Source organism: Sorex araneus, chromosome 1, assembly GCF_027595985.1.
Source record: "Sorex araneus isolate mSorAra2 chromosome 1, mSorAra2.pri, whole genome shotgun sequence".
In the NCBI taxonomy this organism is placed as follows: Eukaryota; Metazoa; Chordata; class Mammalia; order Eulipotyphla; family Soricidae; genus Sorex; species Sorex araneus.
This window is the reverse complement of record NC_073302.1, coordinates 360,081,084-360,098,330: the sequence shown is the minus strand read 5'-3', so window position 1 is coordinate 360,098,330 and position 17,247 is coordinate 360,081,084. Positions and strand designations below refer to the sequence as shown.

Sequence of the window (17,247 nt, the reverse complement as noted above, 5' to 3'; positions counted from 1 at the left end):
ATGGTACAATCCTCCTGGCCCTTGTATCTACTCCTTGGGTGTCAGCCTCATGTGCTGTTATTTTATACTCCACAAAGGAGTGCAGTCCCTCTATGTCTGTCCCTCTATTTCTGACTCATTTACTTCGCACAACACTCTCCATGTCCATCCATTTATAAGCAAATTTCATGACTTCATCTTTCCTAACAGCTGCATAGTATTCCAGTGTGTAGATGTACCAAAGTTTCTTTAACCAGTCATCTGTTTTAGGGCACTCGGGTTGTTTCCAGATTTTGGCTATTGTGAACAGTGCTGCATGAATATATAGGTACAGATGTCATTTCTACTGTGCTTTTTTGCATCCTTGGGATATATTCCCAGAAGTGGTATTGCGAGGTCATATGGAAGCTCAATTTCTAGTTTTTGAAAAACTGTCCATATTGTTTTCCAGAAAGGCTGGACCAGTCATATTCCTACCATCAGTGAAAGAGCATCTCTTTTTCTCCACATCCACGCCAGCACTGGTTGCTTTTGTTCTTTTGAATGTGTGCCAGTCTTTGTGGTGTGAGATGATATCTCATTGTTGTTTTGATATTATTTTATATTCCACATATGAGACACTGGGGTAGTTTCTAGATTTTGGCTATTGTGAACAGTGCTGCAATGATCATAAAGGTGCAGATGTCATTTCTACTGTTCTTTTTCGCACCTTCAGGATATATACCCAGAAGAGGTATTGCTGGGTAATAAGGAAGCTCAATTTCTAGTTTTTTTGAGGAATGCCCATATTTTTTCCAAAAAGGCTGTCAATGTCCTATTTTTAAAAGAAAAAATGTCTATACTATTTTATAATTTTCTAGTTTTTTTATGATACCCTTAGGGAATCCTGTATTACTTTAGGAATACCAGCTAAAATGGGTACAAAAATTTGTTTGAGACAATGATGACACAATATTTGAAGAATAGAGCTAGAAAGAAGCACTTAGAGTAAGGAACACACTTGGCTTGCACTTGTTTCGCATGGACTATTAGGGTTTTTTCCCCAGTACCACACACATATAGTTCCTAAACACTGACAAAAGTGATCTGAACAAAGAGCCGGGAGTAAACCATGCTTGAGCACTACCAGATGTGGCCCCAAACAAAGTATTTGAATAGTGTTTTAACATTTTAAAAGAATGGTACATCAAGTTAATTCTGTTATTACAAATCTCAGCAGGAAAATGCAGATCTTTTTTATTTGCAGCCAGGAAAATGGTGGGGACAGAATTTCACAAGCTTGCTTATCAACAGGTAGGGGTCGAGAAATTTTAGACTCCTCACACTTTTGTAGTTGTATCATTGAAGGTGAGGAAGGAAAGCTGTAAAAGAAATAATTCTTCTTTGACTCATAAGCCCTTAGAAAGTTGCTCTGTTCTCTTGATACTATAATTGCAAAAGCAAAACCCATGAGCTCAAAGGTATAAGCATTTCTCTAGACCTGTACTCTATGTTTAACTCTCCAGTCTCCATCCAATCTCATCCATCTTCCCTCTACAGAACAAGGAATTTGGTCTATTCATGAATATCAAAGGAGGGCAAGTTTCTGTTTTCTTGTGGGGAAGTCTTTTCAAGTCCTTTTCTTCTGTCAAACATGCTATTGATTAACTTTTTATAGCAGAGAATACTGAATGTTGCAGTTGGTGCAGGTTTCATAAAAGTTTTGATCAATAAAATCAAAGTACAGGAGTCTCTTTAGTGATCTGGAGCTTAGTCTCAAGCCTAAATGCTTTCAGGGAGTCATTTAAACTTTTTTCCTTCCCTTTGTTGTTGTATTGTCGAGATGCCATGCATCACATGCTTGGTCCCTAGAACACTTTTTTACTTAGACACTGAGTTATCAGGTGCTTAGGATCATACTTACAGTCCTGCGGTTGGCACTCGATGATGAGTTTAGTGTCATGCATGCAAGGCAAGCACTTTTCCACTGAGCCACATCCACAGCGGCCCTTCTCTATAAAGAAGGTATTACTGTAGCACTGTCCTCCCATTGTTCATGGATTTGCTCCAGTGGGCACCAGAAACATCTCCATTGTGAGACTTGTTGTTACTGTTTTTGGCATATCGATTACGCTACAGGTAGCTTGTCAAGCTCTGCCATGCAGGCGGGATACTCTCGGTAGCTTGCCGGGCTCTCAGAGTGGGACAAAGGAATCGAACCCAGGTCGGTTGCATGCAAGGCAAATGCCCTACTCACTGTGCTATTGCTCCAGTCCATAAAGAAAGTAGCACTGTCGCCCCATTACTCATCTATTTGCTCAAGCGGACACCAATAACGTCTTCATTGTGAGACTTGTTGTTACTGGTTTTGGCATATCAAATATGCCACGGGTAGCTTGCCAAGCTCTCCCATGCGGGTGGGATACTCTCGGTAGCTTGCTGGGCTCTCTGAGAGGGATGGAGGAATCAAACCCAGGTTGGCTGTGTGCAAGGCAAATGCTCTACCCACTGTGCTATCGCTCCAGCCCCCATATGAAGACATTTGTCTTGCCTGCTGTTCACCCATATGTTGCCCTCTGAAGCACTATTCAGAATGATCCTGAGCAGAGAACCAAGAGTAAACCCTGAGCACAGCCAAGTGTGGCCCACAACCTCCTCGACAGCCTCCACTGCCACAAAAATAGAAGACTCTGAACTTCTATGAACTTCTATGAATAAAAATAGGCCAAGCACAAGATGCCACAAGTGTCCCTTCCTTAAACAGGTCACTCTGTAGAACCCCCAAGATATAGTGGAGTATTCAAACTTATCTACAATGATTTCTAATTTGTTAAGGAGAAAACCAAGGTATATGAAAAATCAAGGAACAAACCCAAGTTCACCCAACTGCCAAGGGTTGGTTCTAGAAGAAACTACAGTTCGCCAAAACAGCATGCCCTACTCATTCCACAGACAAAGAGCAGACAGATAGTAACTTACTCTAAACATGCTTCACTGAGGCCAACTTTGTTCCATATGAAGCCAGAATGGATCAGATGTCTATGACCTCTGTCCTGCGGGATGGATGGGGTAACCCAAATTGTTTTCAAATTCACTCTGTTAATAGCCAATTTTATAGTTTATCTGAAAGGAGACCCCTCTAATCTCTCCTTACTGGCTCCTTATTGAACTTTTTCTTCTAGTTCTGAAACTATATGCATATTACATCTAATCTGCATTGATCATAGTTATTAATCTCTTGAAATTTTCTCTGGCATGTCTCGCTTGCCTTTTCTGTAAATACACAGAAGATATCCTTCTCCTGCCTCCCTGGACTAGTGGGTTCTATTGAACCAATATACATACTCAAGGCAAAATATTAGGAGGTGGGTTATTATTTTCAGGCAATCATGTTTCTGTCATTATGAGATGGAAGTTTAAATGGACATTTAATCTTACTCTCACGCTTTATATCTAAGAAAGGCTTTATACATTAGTGGTTTGTTCCCGAATCCCACCATGATTTGTGACAACTCCATACCTAGTCATCTCCTTCCTGAATCTCATAATTCTGACTATTTTATGACTAGCTATTTCTCAATGTAACATTTTTTACAAACTTATTCTTTGCTTAAACCATATGTATAAAGCTAAGTTTAAGCAGATAATTCACAATACCATAGCATTTTGATGGCAGTAATATTGTTTTATTTCTCTTCAATTTCCAGAATTTACCTTAGTGCCTGGCATGTAGCAAACACTAAAACATATGTATGTTAAGGAAACAAGGGATGAGGTAGATATGTAAATAAAGTGGGATCTTCTTTAGCGGTTAAAAAATAAGAATGGGCTTTCCTACTCATACCTTTTCCAGTTTCTTTTTTTGTTTGATTTGGGGTTTTTAATGCTGTTACTGTTATTTTGGGCCACACCTTGAAGGGCTAAGGGATAACTCTGGACAGGTTCAGGGGACCGTATGGAGTGCCAGGGATTGAGCCTGGATTGGCTGTGTGCAAGGCAAACAAGCACCTTACCTGCTGTACTATCACTTAAACCCCTGAAATATCTTTTTAAAAATCTTTAAATTTACAAATGCTTAATCAAAATAAGATTATCTCACCTCAAATTAAGACAACATATTTTAGATACAGCTACCCTAGATGTAAGTCTTATTTTTAGTGTATAGATCTTATGATTCAATTAAAAATTTTAATTAAATAAAATAAATCAATGTATAGATCTCTGGTGATGACAAAAATCTTAAGTAAATTTTTTAAAGCTTCTTAATCTCTGGGTAAACTTGTGATTTTTTTCCAATGTTAAAAGATGTCCAAGTTGGTTCCCAAATCAAAGAACAGACAGAAGTTCAAGTGGGTTGCAAACTTGGCAAAAACATGTTCTACCAAGAGGGAAAAAAGAAGAATTTAGCCTCAAAATCTGTTACTGTGCATGCAACTTCTGGTTTTTCTTTCATAAAAGCAAAGTCCAGGAAAAAAAAAGAATCCTAACATCATATAAACCAAAGAATTATAGTGTGTGTGACAGTGACAAGACATAATAAAATTCTTGTTGGCAATAAACATCAACTCCTTTGGCAAAGTCTGTTTAAAACCACCTTGTAGCCACAATCATCCCTGAAGTTTGGTAGTACAGCTAACACTGGGGGACTGAGGGGTTAATTCTCAGCACCTCTGGAGGCTTAGCACTGAGCCAACAGGCTGAGTATCACTAGGTGGCCCCTGGGACCCTTAAGTACTACTTGGAAGTACCCCAGTCTCAAAAAAGGAAAGTGTGGGTATGAACTTACACTCCAATCACTACAATTAATGACATTTTAAACTGCTATCCTAATTGAATGATTAAAGGGAAAATATGTATTTCTAACATACTTTTGTATAGAGCCATGCCAACTCTCCTTTCACTCTGCTGTTTCCCTTTGTTACCATGAATATCACAAAGATAGAATATCTTGATTTAATTTTTTTTCCTGTAGGAGATATTTAAGATTTCTCTTCAGAATAGATTTCAGTATTGAATCAAAACAGTTTTCATACTAGTGAAAACCGTGCTATCAAGGAGGAATCAGTGCTGCTGAAACCCAGATGAAGGAATCTAATTTTAAATCTTGGTACAAAACAGTTTTATTCTTTGTAAGGGTTACCAATGTTCTCAGAACTAAGTCTCAAAAATGTTTTGAGGGTCAACATTTTGGAGAGAAAAGGTACATTTCCATTCACCATATTTACCTCTAAATCTAGTGACTTTCCTAGTATATACTCAATTGATAAATATTTGTGGTGTGAATGAATATACGAGTCTCTTTTTTTCCCCCTAGAGTGTGACTAATTATCACCTTTAAGAATATTTTATTTCAGAGGTGGAGCTAGAGTTTAGCGGGTAGGATGCTTGCCTTCACAGCCACCCCCCACCCCCGCCCGATGCCATATGATCCCCAGAGCCCACCAGGAGTGATCCCTGAGCTCAGAAGCAGGAGTAATCCCTGCCAAGTGTGACCCAAAAGTCAAGATAAATAAATAAGTATTGTATTTCATTGCTTAGGAGGTATGCCTTGTGAATTGTTTCTACTTTGGGCAGTATATATGTGTATATGTACACATATATATGTGTGTGTATATATATATACATACACACACATATATATATGTATATATATATCACTGTATCACTGTCATCCCATTCATTGATTTACTCAAGTGGGCCCCAGTAACGTCTCTATTAAACTCAGCCCTGAGATTTTAGCAGCCTCCCTTACTAGTCTTTCCCAACGATTGGAGGCTCTTTCAGGGTCAGGGAAATGAGACCTATCATTACTGGTTTTGGCATATTGAATATGCCACGGGTAGCTTGCTACGGGTGCGTGCGGCATACTCTCCGTAGCTTGCCAGGCTCTTGGAGAGGCATGTATATATCTTTTACTGTATTTGGGATATGAATACACCACATATATGTGTGTGTGTAAATTTTTCTTATTTTTTTCCTAATATATAACTAGCCCATAGTCCTCTTTTTAAAAGAATTTAAAATGACTTGAAGATACAAATAAAAAATGTATCATGGTACATATGGGTAGCTATGCTTTAGAGAATTATCAAAATAAACAGGACATAGGGATATAAATGATTAAATATGACAGATATGAAAGAAAGTGTCTCAATGCTCTACACATCTGCCCAGAAAACAAGTGTAAATTTAGGTTTGTAAGATCCCCAAACTCCTTTTTAGTTTAAAAAATTAATAAGAGTTTAATTAGAATTTAAAAGATGCAGTGAGCTTTCTGCCGCTGCTGCTACTCGAGCAAGATCGAGGGGCCCAAATGAACTACTTTGGACACCAGCAGCCCACTGAAATACCCCCAGACCGTGAACTGGAAGTTTACCCCAGGCTGCGACAACGGGAAAGGGTCTCTCTCTCTAGGCTTTTCCATCTTATGAGCACCAAAAAAGGGGAGTAAAAGCTTGCAGTGATGTAATTTCTGGCAGAATTTTCCCTGGACTTCATACAGAAATTCAAAACCACGAGGCCACGGCAGGTCTGACTGTGGGGGGAAACTCCAAACAATAATACTGGGTTTTTATTGAAATATTGAAGGTAATCAAAGTAGCAGCCATTCCTCTGGACTGTAAACTAAGCGATAGCCACCATATTATGAGGTCTATTAAGCAGGCACGAACTTAGCGGAGCAGGAAGTGGAGGGGGAAAAAAATTATGTACTTGGAACAGCAGGACACTTAGGGAGTTTCGGGCCGATACCAGCGCATGCTCTGCTGAGATTCGACCCGGGTGACCACACTTTTGTGCGGCCATGTTGCTGCAGATCAATCAGAATCCTGAGGAACTAACTACTTTTGGTTCCAGAAACTGCTTGCAGCCATGTCACTAGACTGTGAACTAAGCCATAACCCCATGCCGGCCGAGGACGGGAAATATCTCTTTTTCTTGTCGGGTGGTGTGGTGTCAGCCATATTATGAGGACTATTTATTAAGCAGGCATGAACTTGGTGGTGTGGGAATAAGGGGGAAAAATTCTATGTACTTCAAACAGTGGGACTTCATATCTCCCCAGTCTCAGCTATGGAAAACTAATTATCAAATGCTTCATTGGCAGCAGGGCTGTCTTTCTTGGGGGAAGATTCCAACAATAGTGAGTTTTGTGTTGAACTATGGAAAGTAATCAAGGTAAAGAGAAAATGAAGTTAAATTTATCAATTACACAGGCGGGGATGGGGGTGGGGAAGGCGGGTGTTGGGAGGTAGACTGGGGTCTTTGGTGGTGGAGTGTGGGCACGGGTGAAGGGATGGGTGTTTGAGTATTGTATAACTGAGACATAAGCCTGAGAACTTTGTAAGTTTCCACATGGTGATTCAATAAAATAAATTAAAAAAAATAAAAATAATAAAAAATTTAAAAAATAAAAAAATAAAGATGCAGTGAAGGGGCAGAGAGATAGTACAGGGATTAAGGAGCTTGTCTTACATGCGACTGGCCTTGGTTTGATCCAGGCACTGTATAAGGACCTCTGAACACTGCAACGGGAGCAAAAGGAGATATTATTAAAGCATTCCTTCTTAATGTATCGCCCCATGTGTCGTTTTCAGTGATTATTAAGGAATGTTAAATATTTTCTCAAGGCAAAAAAAAAATTGTGTGAAAAGGTGGCAGAAGCAGCAATGTGAATTAGTGAATTTAAAATACAATGGTTAGAATATGGGACCAAGAAAGAAGGGTTTTCATGTTCACTAGCTCTCAACAAATATCTTTCTCTAATTAAGAGTTAGGAAATAGTGGAAATACATTAGTTGCATTTTAAAGTGGAAATTTTATAACTCAATAATTCTATAACCTTTTGAGTTTTTGCACATGTATGAAAAAATTCTTAAGTGTACAAAATATCAGAAAGCAGAATACTCCTGTTTTCTTTCTTAAATCTAAACACCAAAGATGTGTACAGCCTAATGAATGAAGAAGTCCAATTTAAGAGGATGGACAAGGCAAATTCTAAGGAATTATAGTTAATACAGATATAATGCAAATATCATGAAATGTTCTTAAGAAGAAGGATCATGAAAGAAAATAATTTAACAACATTATTGATCTAAAAATCCTAGCTCACATCACAGAAAACTGATTGTAGAGGAAAACAAAGTTGGTGACAAATACTGAAAACAAATGACTGGTTAATTTCAGTAGATAGTTAACTCATTGATATTTTTAAATAGGTTTTAATTTTTTTTAAGTTACTAACAGTTAAATTTCAGTATGTACTATGCATACAAATAGTAAAGGAGGGGCCAGAGTGATAGCACAACATGTAGGGCTACCTGCACGGGGTCCACCTGGGTCACCCAAGCACCGCCAGGAGTAATTACTCAGTGCAGAGCCAGGAGTAACCCCTGAGCAACACTGGGTGTGACCAAAAAAGAAAAAAAAATCACAAAAAGATGAGATACAGTTGGAAAAAAAAAGCATTAAAATTAATCACATTACTGCCAAAACCGAGTGTATTCAATATGCCAAAACCAGTAATGATAGGTCTCATTTCCCTGACCCTGAAAGAGCTTCCAGTTGTTGGGAAAGATGAGTAAGAAGAGGCTGCTAAAATCTCAGGGCTGAGAGGAAAAGACACGTTACTGGTTTCTGCTTGAGTAAATCGACAAACAACGGGATGACAATGATACAGTGATATACCAATATTGACTGTCAGAAATTTTTTGTTTATGATGTGCTAATTTTTTAATATTATATCCTTTAATTCAAAGTGTCTGAGGAAGCTATTTAGGATGCATTTCAAATTAGGTTTTCTCAAATGTAATATATGTAATATAGTCCTTATTATTTAATATAGTCCTTGTGTAATATAGTCCTTATTATGACAACAGTAGGATAAAAATAGAATATAACTTGATTTCCAGTCCTCATTGATTACTACTGGCCATCAATCATATTAAACTGAGAGATATTCTGAGACTGAGATCTAGCTCAGCAGAAATGACTGTCATGGATTATTAGTGATATCTATTTTCATAACAAGAGGGAGGATTCACATCAAGTATGTTACGTATTTACTACATCAATCACAGTTACAAATAGACAATATAAAATTTAAAATGAGGGGCCGGAGCGATAGCACAGCGGGTAGGGCATTTGCCTCGCACGCGACCAACCCGGGTTCGATCCCCGGCATCCCATATGGTCCCCCAAGCACTGCCAGGAGTAATTCCTGAGTGCAAAGCCAGGAGTAACCCCTGAGCATCACTGGGTGTGTCCCAAAAAGCAAAAAAAAAATTTTAAATGAAATCAAATGCATATTTTATCAAAATAGTTATATAGAGAGTAAATGTTTCTCACAAAGAAAAAGGTGGTTTACTGAAAATTTTTATTAACTAAAAAACCCATAAAAATTTAAATAAATACTCAATGGGCAAAGTGCTGATAAGTTTGTTTTGTCTTCCAAAGAAACTCCTTTAATGCTTCTTATAGACCTGGTTTCAAGGCTATGACTAAAGTGTTGCCTGTCAATGAAACTCTGTATCATTGGGGTGGGCAGTGGGGTTGAAAGGAAGGAGCAAAGGAGCATTGGGCCTTTGGGGGAGGGAGGTCGGTACACTGGTATGACTATGATGTTGGAATTATGTGCATAAAAACTTCATTAATAGTATAAATCACAGAACCTCAATTACAAAATTTTTTAATTAAAAAAAACACAAAGAAATTTTAGAAAGACATTGAAATTGCCCATGACAGTATACAACTATGGTCCCAAGTTATCTAGATAAAATTCTATAAGAAAAAATAATTCTTTCAATAATTTATTTATTTCAAGTCATTTATTTCACTATGGCAAACAGAGATTGATCTTGATGTAACCCAGCACCAGACACATATTCCAACATACACACCTTGCGTATAGAAGTGGAAAAATCCAGAGGTGGGAAAAAGCAGTCCTCTGTTCAATGGTGACCATCTCTTGATCATGGGGCTTCATCTCTTAACAGCAAATAAAATTAAGTGAGATCTTTCTTAAAAATACAAGATACAAATATTGTGGGAAAGTTACGTTGTGAAGGCTGTCGTAAGTGATCTGAGGAAATTTAAGCCAAGTAGAAAAGGCTTGGTAAATGCAAGAGGGTTGTCTTGAGGTAAATGGTTTAGACATGTGAATCTATGCAGCTGGACTATGACCAACAAATGAAAAATGCTAAAGTAAATTTGACTTAATATGAGGAACCCTTTTCTAAAAGATACAAACTGCCCTGGATGACAATGACATAGTAAGTTGGAAGCTCTAGTTTGATAGACATCTGTAAAAAATGTTCCAGAAGCATTCCTGTATTGGATGGTAAATGATGCCATCTGGTTTCAAACCTAGGAACCCATGGATTCATTGACTCAGAGGGGTTTTGTCTGTTTCATGAAATCTTTAAGATGAATTTTTGAATGCCTTTGGAGAAACACACAAACCCAAGTCTAAACAGTCCATACTGTTCCTATTGTTTTGAAACCTTGCTGTTCCTTATACTTTTGCTATCTGGCCAGCTCCTAAGGGCATCTGAATTTGTATACTCGGTGATGTCCATGAAATTTGAAGATAATTTTCTCCTGCAATTCAGCTTTTACCACAGTGCTACACCAGAATTTTCTACCACAGGGGACAGAATAGAGAGGAAATTGGCACATAAACAGGTAATGAAGAACAAAGAATGTATTTATGAAGACGGTGGACTCCAGTCAAAGGCTGAGCATTTTTTGGGGGATAAAGGGGGAACATAGCACCAATACATATGTCACTCCCCTTAAGGATTCTTTTTTTTCTCTCCCTTCTTTTATATTTCAATTCCATAGTCTTTGTTTTATTTACTTTTTTCTTTGAGCCACTAGGAACTCAGACAACACCAAGTATGAAACCTCAGATTCAAAAGCTTTTGTTCCCAACTCAGCTCAGGAAAGCAGCGCCTTAGGTGGACTTTTTAAACTAATCTCAGCCATTCAAGAGTCCGCTCTCCTCTGTGTCTGTGTAATGCTGCCACCTGGTGATGGTTAGGACATAGTGCCCGAGGCATCTCTTCCCAGGCAGAAAGGCTTTCAGGAGCCGGTAGACCAACAGCCCTGCCCTGGCGTTTCCACGTAATTGTCCCTTGAGGGCTTGTGTGCAGATTCTTTAAAGGACTGCAGCTACTCAGATGACCTCAGTGAAGAATGGTCCATTTCTATTTATGAAGAACGTCCTCTTCCAGTCCTCTTCCTCTGAGCACACAGCTCCTGGACTCCAGGAGGGACACATGGGAACCAGAGATGGAGGAAAGGTACACCTGCCTGAGCAGACAGACACAATGGAGGCTGAGCCCTGGCAATCAGTGGGAGGGCAGATGTTACAATTAGATCCCTTCACATTCTAGAGTCCAATGAACAGGAAAGGCAAAATCTAACTTTGTAAGGACATTTGTGCTGAAAAGGTTATTTCTAATACATATTAGTATTAATATTTATGGAGCGATAGCACAGTAGGTAGGGCATAGATGCCTTGCACACAGCCGACCCGGGTTGATTCCTCCATCCCTCTCAGAGATCCCGGCAAACTACCGAAGAGAATCTCTCCCGCACGGCAGAGCCTGGCAAGCTACCCGTGGCATATTCGATATGCCCAAAACAGTAACAAGTCTCACAATGGAGACGTTACTGGTGCCTGCTCGAGCATATCAATGAACAACGGGACAACAGTGCTACAGTGCTACAGACAGTGCTTCTCACTAATATTTAATATTGATATCAATAATGCTTGGGTGGTCATAGAAGTACTAATATTTTTGGCAGCAAACATGATGATAGCATCTTTTATATGTAAGGTCTTCATAATGACATAGATAGGTAGATTATTATATATTATTTTCATCTGGGTCCCAACACATGTCTTATATGAGGAAGAGAGAGAGGATCATTTTCTCTAGATCCACCTCTGTCACAGCTGGGAAGGCTAGGGCTGATAAAGTCTGTAATAAATCCCTACACAGCACAGGTTAGAGCCTCACCAGTCCAACTAGGTGGCTGTCAAGTCACACCTGACGCCCACTTGACCTTCTTGGCCTGGGAGTTATTTCACACCACCTGATTTGGGGGGTGAGGGTGGGGATGGACTCAGGCTGGAGTAAGGAAGAGGGATTTCCTTACATTTCCTCTTTGCAGGAAAATAAAGCCAGTCCTAAGCCTTACCCAGGCTTCACAGATCCTTGTCTTTCTCACAGAAAAGAATTTCAGAAGTGAACAAGCAATGAAGTAAAACCAGATTTGGAGGTTTTTTGAGGAAAAGAAGAAGGGAAAGAGAGGGAGAGAGAGTAAAGTGCTCAAGAAATATTGTGAACATATCTTAAGAGAGGAGATGAGGGTAGTACGTGTGCTTGGGCACCACATGTGCTTGGCCACATGGACACAAATAGCAAATGGGCTCAGGCAGCATATGCATGCAGTTCCTTTTTTCAAGTTGACTCTTGTAAGGTTTTTCCCAAGCTACACTACGTGGGGATTCTAGCTAGAGTCCGTTGCTAGGGTGACTGCCAAAGCGGTAGAGTTGGGAATAGTTGACGGTGTTTGAAATTCCTTTCTTTGACCTTTGTTCCTGTTGGAGCTTCTCTCCCAGTCCAGCCTTCTCTGGGTCTGTTGGTAACAAGTGAATTCTTATCAGGCCTTAGTTTCTGCATCTGCAAGGTAGGTTTTTTTGCGGCCTCAAAAATATTGGTTTCAGGGGCTGGGGTAATAGCACAGTGGGTAGAGCATTTGCCTTACACTCGGCTGACCGGGGTTTGATCCCCAGCATCCCATATGGTCCCCCGAGCACCGCCTGGGGTAATTCCTGAGTGCACAGCCAGGAGTAACCCCTGTGCATTGCCGGGTGTGACCCAAAAAGAAGGGGAAAAAAAAAACTATTGGTTTCCATGCTCTAGGTGCAACACGACTCAGACTGCTCCTCATGGGGGCTCGCCTGCTGCTCCCCGACCCGGGCCCTTCTTGTGGACGGGGCCTCTAATGGTCAAAGGCTTTCCTAGCAGCTAGCCCGGTACCTTGGACCCGGAACCTTTGTGGAACGGCCCGCCTTGCTCAATGCCTCGCTCAGCTCGTGGCCATGCGCTCCGACCTGGGAGCTTCCGTTTGGCTATCATCATTAGGCCGCAGGCAGGGCGGGACAGTGGGAACACGGCCCATTTGGGCTGCCTAAGTGGTTCTGCTCCTTCCTCAGAGCTGAAGCAACTCCGGCATGGGAGTGGGAGATAGCGGTTCCATAGCTCAGCCCGAAGCCTTAATGAAGACCCATGGGAAAGCAGAATCACTCATGTGAAAGATCTTTTGCATGCCCCCACACAGGCTCTTGAGTCCATTGTATCAGTGAGGATTGTTGCACAGGAGCTGGACTTGCTGTTCTCTTCAAGAAGAAATTTGGAGGGGTGCAGGATCTGTTAAGTCAACTAAAGAAAACTGGAGAAGTGACTGTTCTGAAGAGAGATGGGTGATACACATATTACTTGATTACAAAGAAAAGGACATCACACAAGCCAATGTACGAAAACCTACAGAATTGCTTAGAAGCCAAGAAGATTCACTGTCTGAAGGATGGAGCCACTGATCTCTCCATGCCCAGATACAATCCAGAGCCCAGGATTGGCTCAGTGGTAGAGTGCCAGCCTTGTAGACAAAGAGACCTTGAATTCAGTCCGCAGCATCACTGCATGAGCTGGGTGTGATCCTGCAACACTCTGGTTTGGGATCCCTGCTGCAACAAGCCTGTGATCCTAGTGATCCCTAATACGGAAGCAAGTGTGTTAGGGAACAACTTCAGAACTACAATGAAATGGTGGGATATAACGAGTATTGTTAATGTGTAGATAAAACATTAGGCTGCTGCCCCTGGACCTGCATGCCAACAATCATTGGCTGACCATTCCACCACCATGGAGGACATGAACATGTACAGCAAATTCACGGAGGGACCGGGAACCAGCAGGCTGATGTGAAAGTGTTTATTGGAGGCTTGAGCTGGGATACAAGCAAGAGAGATCTGACTGAATATTTGTCTCAATTTGGGGAATTTATAAACTGTACAGTTAATACAGATTCAGTCCCTGGAAGATCAAGAAGATTTGGATTTGTGATTTTCAAAGATGCTGCTAGTGTTGATAAAGTTTTGAAACTGAAACACAAACTGGATATTTGTGTTCAAGTTCCAGTTTGGATCTTGATGTTAAAGTTCAAACTGGATATTGATGCTAAAGTTAAAGAGCACAAATTGGATGGAAAATTGACTGATCCTCCAAAAAGTCAAAGCATTAAAGGGAGAAGAGCTCTCCCCAAAAGGTTTTTGTGGGTGGATTGATCCCAGATACTTCTAAAGAACAAATTAAAGAATATTTTGCGCCTTTGGACAGATTAAAAATATTGAGCTTCCCATGGACACAAAAACAAATGAGTTGAAGAAGATTTTGTTGTATCACACAGTTGAAGGATTAGTTAAGAAATTATTAGTGGACACCATAAAATTGGATCTGGGAAGTGTGAAATCAAAGTTCCACAACCCACAGAGGTATTTAAGCAGCAACAGCAACAACAAAAGGGCATGCTGCAGCTGGTGAATGAAGTGGTGCTAGACATTGTTCCTGAGGTCAGGGCCACAGCTAGAACCAAGAATTTAATAATTATGATGAATGATATGGAAGTTACAATAGTGCCTATGATGGTGATCAAAACTATAGTGGTTCTTCCAGACCCCAAAGTCATCTCAAGGTATATCACCCTATTTAAAATTTTAGAATCCCTGAAGCTATTTCATACTCTACGCCACTGATGTGGCAAGAGTAGCACACCACATCTGATGGGGTTAGGTAGAAGGCAATCGATCTTGACCAAAGAATAAATAAATACTATCACACAAGGCTCACCATGTAACAACATGTTAGTAATCTCTTCGACAAGGGCTTAATGGCTCCAGGGTGAGATACAACAGTCTTTACACATTTTTCTCTAAGGATACTTTTTTGCATCATTTGTAACGCATAGTTCATAAGAAGCAGCAGAAAATAAATTATTTATTAGGACCTGCTTTAGGGGCAGGCTTGGGTAGTGGTAGGAAAATTTGAAATTATGGTGGTGGGAAGGTGTAATGCTGGTGGAATTGGTGTTGGAGTAATGAATGTAGTAAATTATTGTGAACAACTATAAAATAAAATAAAATTGGGATAAAAGAAAACTATAGTGGCTATGGTGGATATGACTACACTTGGGTATAACTATGGAAACTATGGATATGGACAGGGATATGCAGACTACAGTGTCCAGCAGAGCACCTACAGTAAGGTATCACAAGGGGTACAGGGTGGCAGTCACCAAAATAATTATAAGCCACACTAAATGAAAATATGGAGAAAGACAGGCAATGCTTAAAATTACCCTTCTTGCACTGAGGTGACTAGGAGAGGAGAGGAATGAAGAAAAGGAGAAAAAGGGGATATGATTGACTATGGTGAATGGTTACTGGTGCTTTGTTGATAGGTGTGATATGGTAACATGCATTTGAAGCATGAATCTGTACTCCTAAAGCATATATTCAGTGATATCAACCAGTGGTGCGTCAATTAAAAAATTTCTTGGGGTATCTTGAAAAAAAATTAACCATCTTGAAACATTTCATCGAAGATTGGTCATCAACAGATTTAAGATGATTATTTTCTAAAGACTTTCTAGAGTACAAGAAAAACTGACCACTATTATAGCAGCCAATTATTTTACTTTGTCCTTTGCTGTGTTATGATTCGGTGTGGATTTGTATCTATACAAATTTTTATTTCATATTAAACCTCAAATAAATATTTCCTTATGTGAAAAAAAAGACTATTGGTTTTATTGCTTTCCAAGAATTCCATTGCTATGGGGGCTTTTCCCTGTCTGCTTGCCTACATCAACCTCATAAGTATTATTATTACCTACCATATTCATCGTCCTCGTGACGTGTCTCAAGATGGAGTTAAGTTATTTGTCTACAGCATACAGTGAGCAAGTAGGAAAGTCAGTATCTGAATTCAGATCTAGCCACCAATTTTCCAGATGGGTCGTAGGACTGAGAAGTTAGCATCTTTCAGCAGGGCAGGTAAACAAAGGTCTCAAAGGAGCTTTTCAAACCCATGCAGTAATTGTGGTTAAGAACTAATTTCACTAAGTGAGGGTGGAGAGTTGGAATGATCAGATGTTGGTATGTGTGTGCATGGTGGTGAGGGTGGGGGCTAACCATGGCAGTGTAGGTTGAGAAGTCAAGGCAATATGGAAGAACCATGGTTGTTAAGCCCTTGTCTGAGGATTTACTAAACTGTTTTTTGCTAGATTGAGCCTTCTGTGTTATTGTGTTTGTTGAGTTTAGTTGGTTTCTATGTTACTTTTCCTTCTAATTAGATATGTTCCTACTGGAATTTACTGTTGAATTTGGAGGTGTCCAGATTTCAGAATCTATGATCGGGGCCATTAGTGAAATAGTGAAGTTTGAATCCTTGGCATGGCTGCAGGGGTAGATTGTGGGTGCAGATACTGAGGCTTCAGCAGGGCTGGTGCTCAGCTGCCTGCCTCCCAAGAGCACTCCAGAGTTTTCGGCCATGGTGACTGATGTATCCATGAATTTTAGCTTCCTGACTTACATATCCTTAGAGATTTAGTTATGAATTGGTAGAGCAGACCAGTGGGAGAGTTGACATGGCAGCAGCTCAATAAAATCTCTCTGGAGGTGATGAGGCTAAAGTTCTCCCAGTCTTGATCTGACAGCTTCAGAACTGACTTGTTTTGACCTGGAAATGTTCCTATTGTAATTACTTCTACCAGATGCCCATCCTCCTATTAGGTGTGAGAGTGTGGAAATAATGAATGATGCATATTTGTATTTGTATCCTATTTTAATCACCTATCATAGCCACCTTTGGCTAGGTGATTTCTCATCCTTCATCTAAAATCAATGACTCCATCAGAATATTAAAATATGTGCAACCCCAGCTTCTAGATATTTATAGTTTAATAGCTAGATAGTCAAGACATATTTTTAAGGGCTAAGGAAATGATTCAAAAAGTTGGAATGTATGCTTTGCATATAGGAACCTAGGGTCCAGTCCCTGGAATACCTGATTACCTAAGTACAACTCGAAGCAGCCCAGAGCATTCAGCCAGGAGCAGGTCTGAAACCATTGACTCAAAAACTAAATTAAAAAAAAAGAAAGGAAATATTTTTAGCCTCCTAAAACTAAGGCCACATTTTATTTGGTGAATTGTTCAAAA

At 39.9% G+C, this 17,247-nt stretch overlaps 1 protein-coding gene and 1 pseudogene across 1 annotated transcript in view; both read left to right on the top strand.

The window, feature by feature from the left end:
• The window catches only part of ITPRID1 (ITPR interacting domain containing 1), a 134,592-nt gene that overhangs the window by 99,086 nt on the left and 18,259 nt on the right, over positions 1-17,247 (top strand). The window lies entirely within an intron of this gene.
• Positions 10,525-15,345, top strand: LOC105942935 (heterogeneous nuclear ribonucleoprotein D-like; annotated as a pseudogene).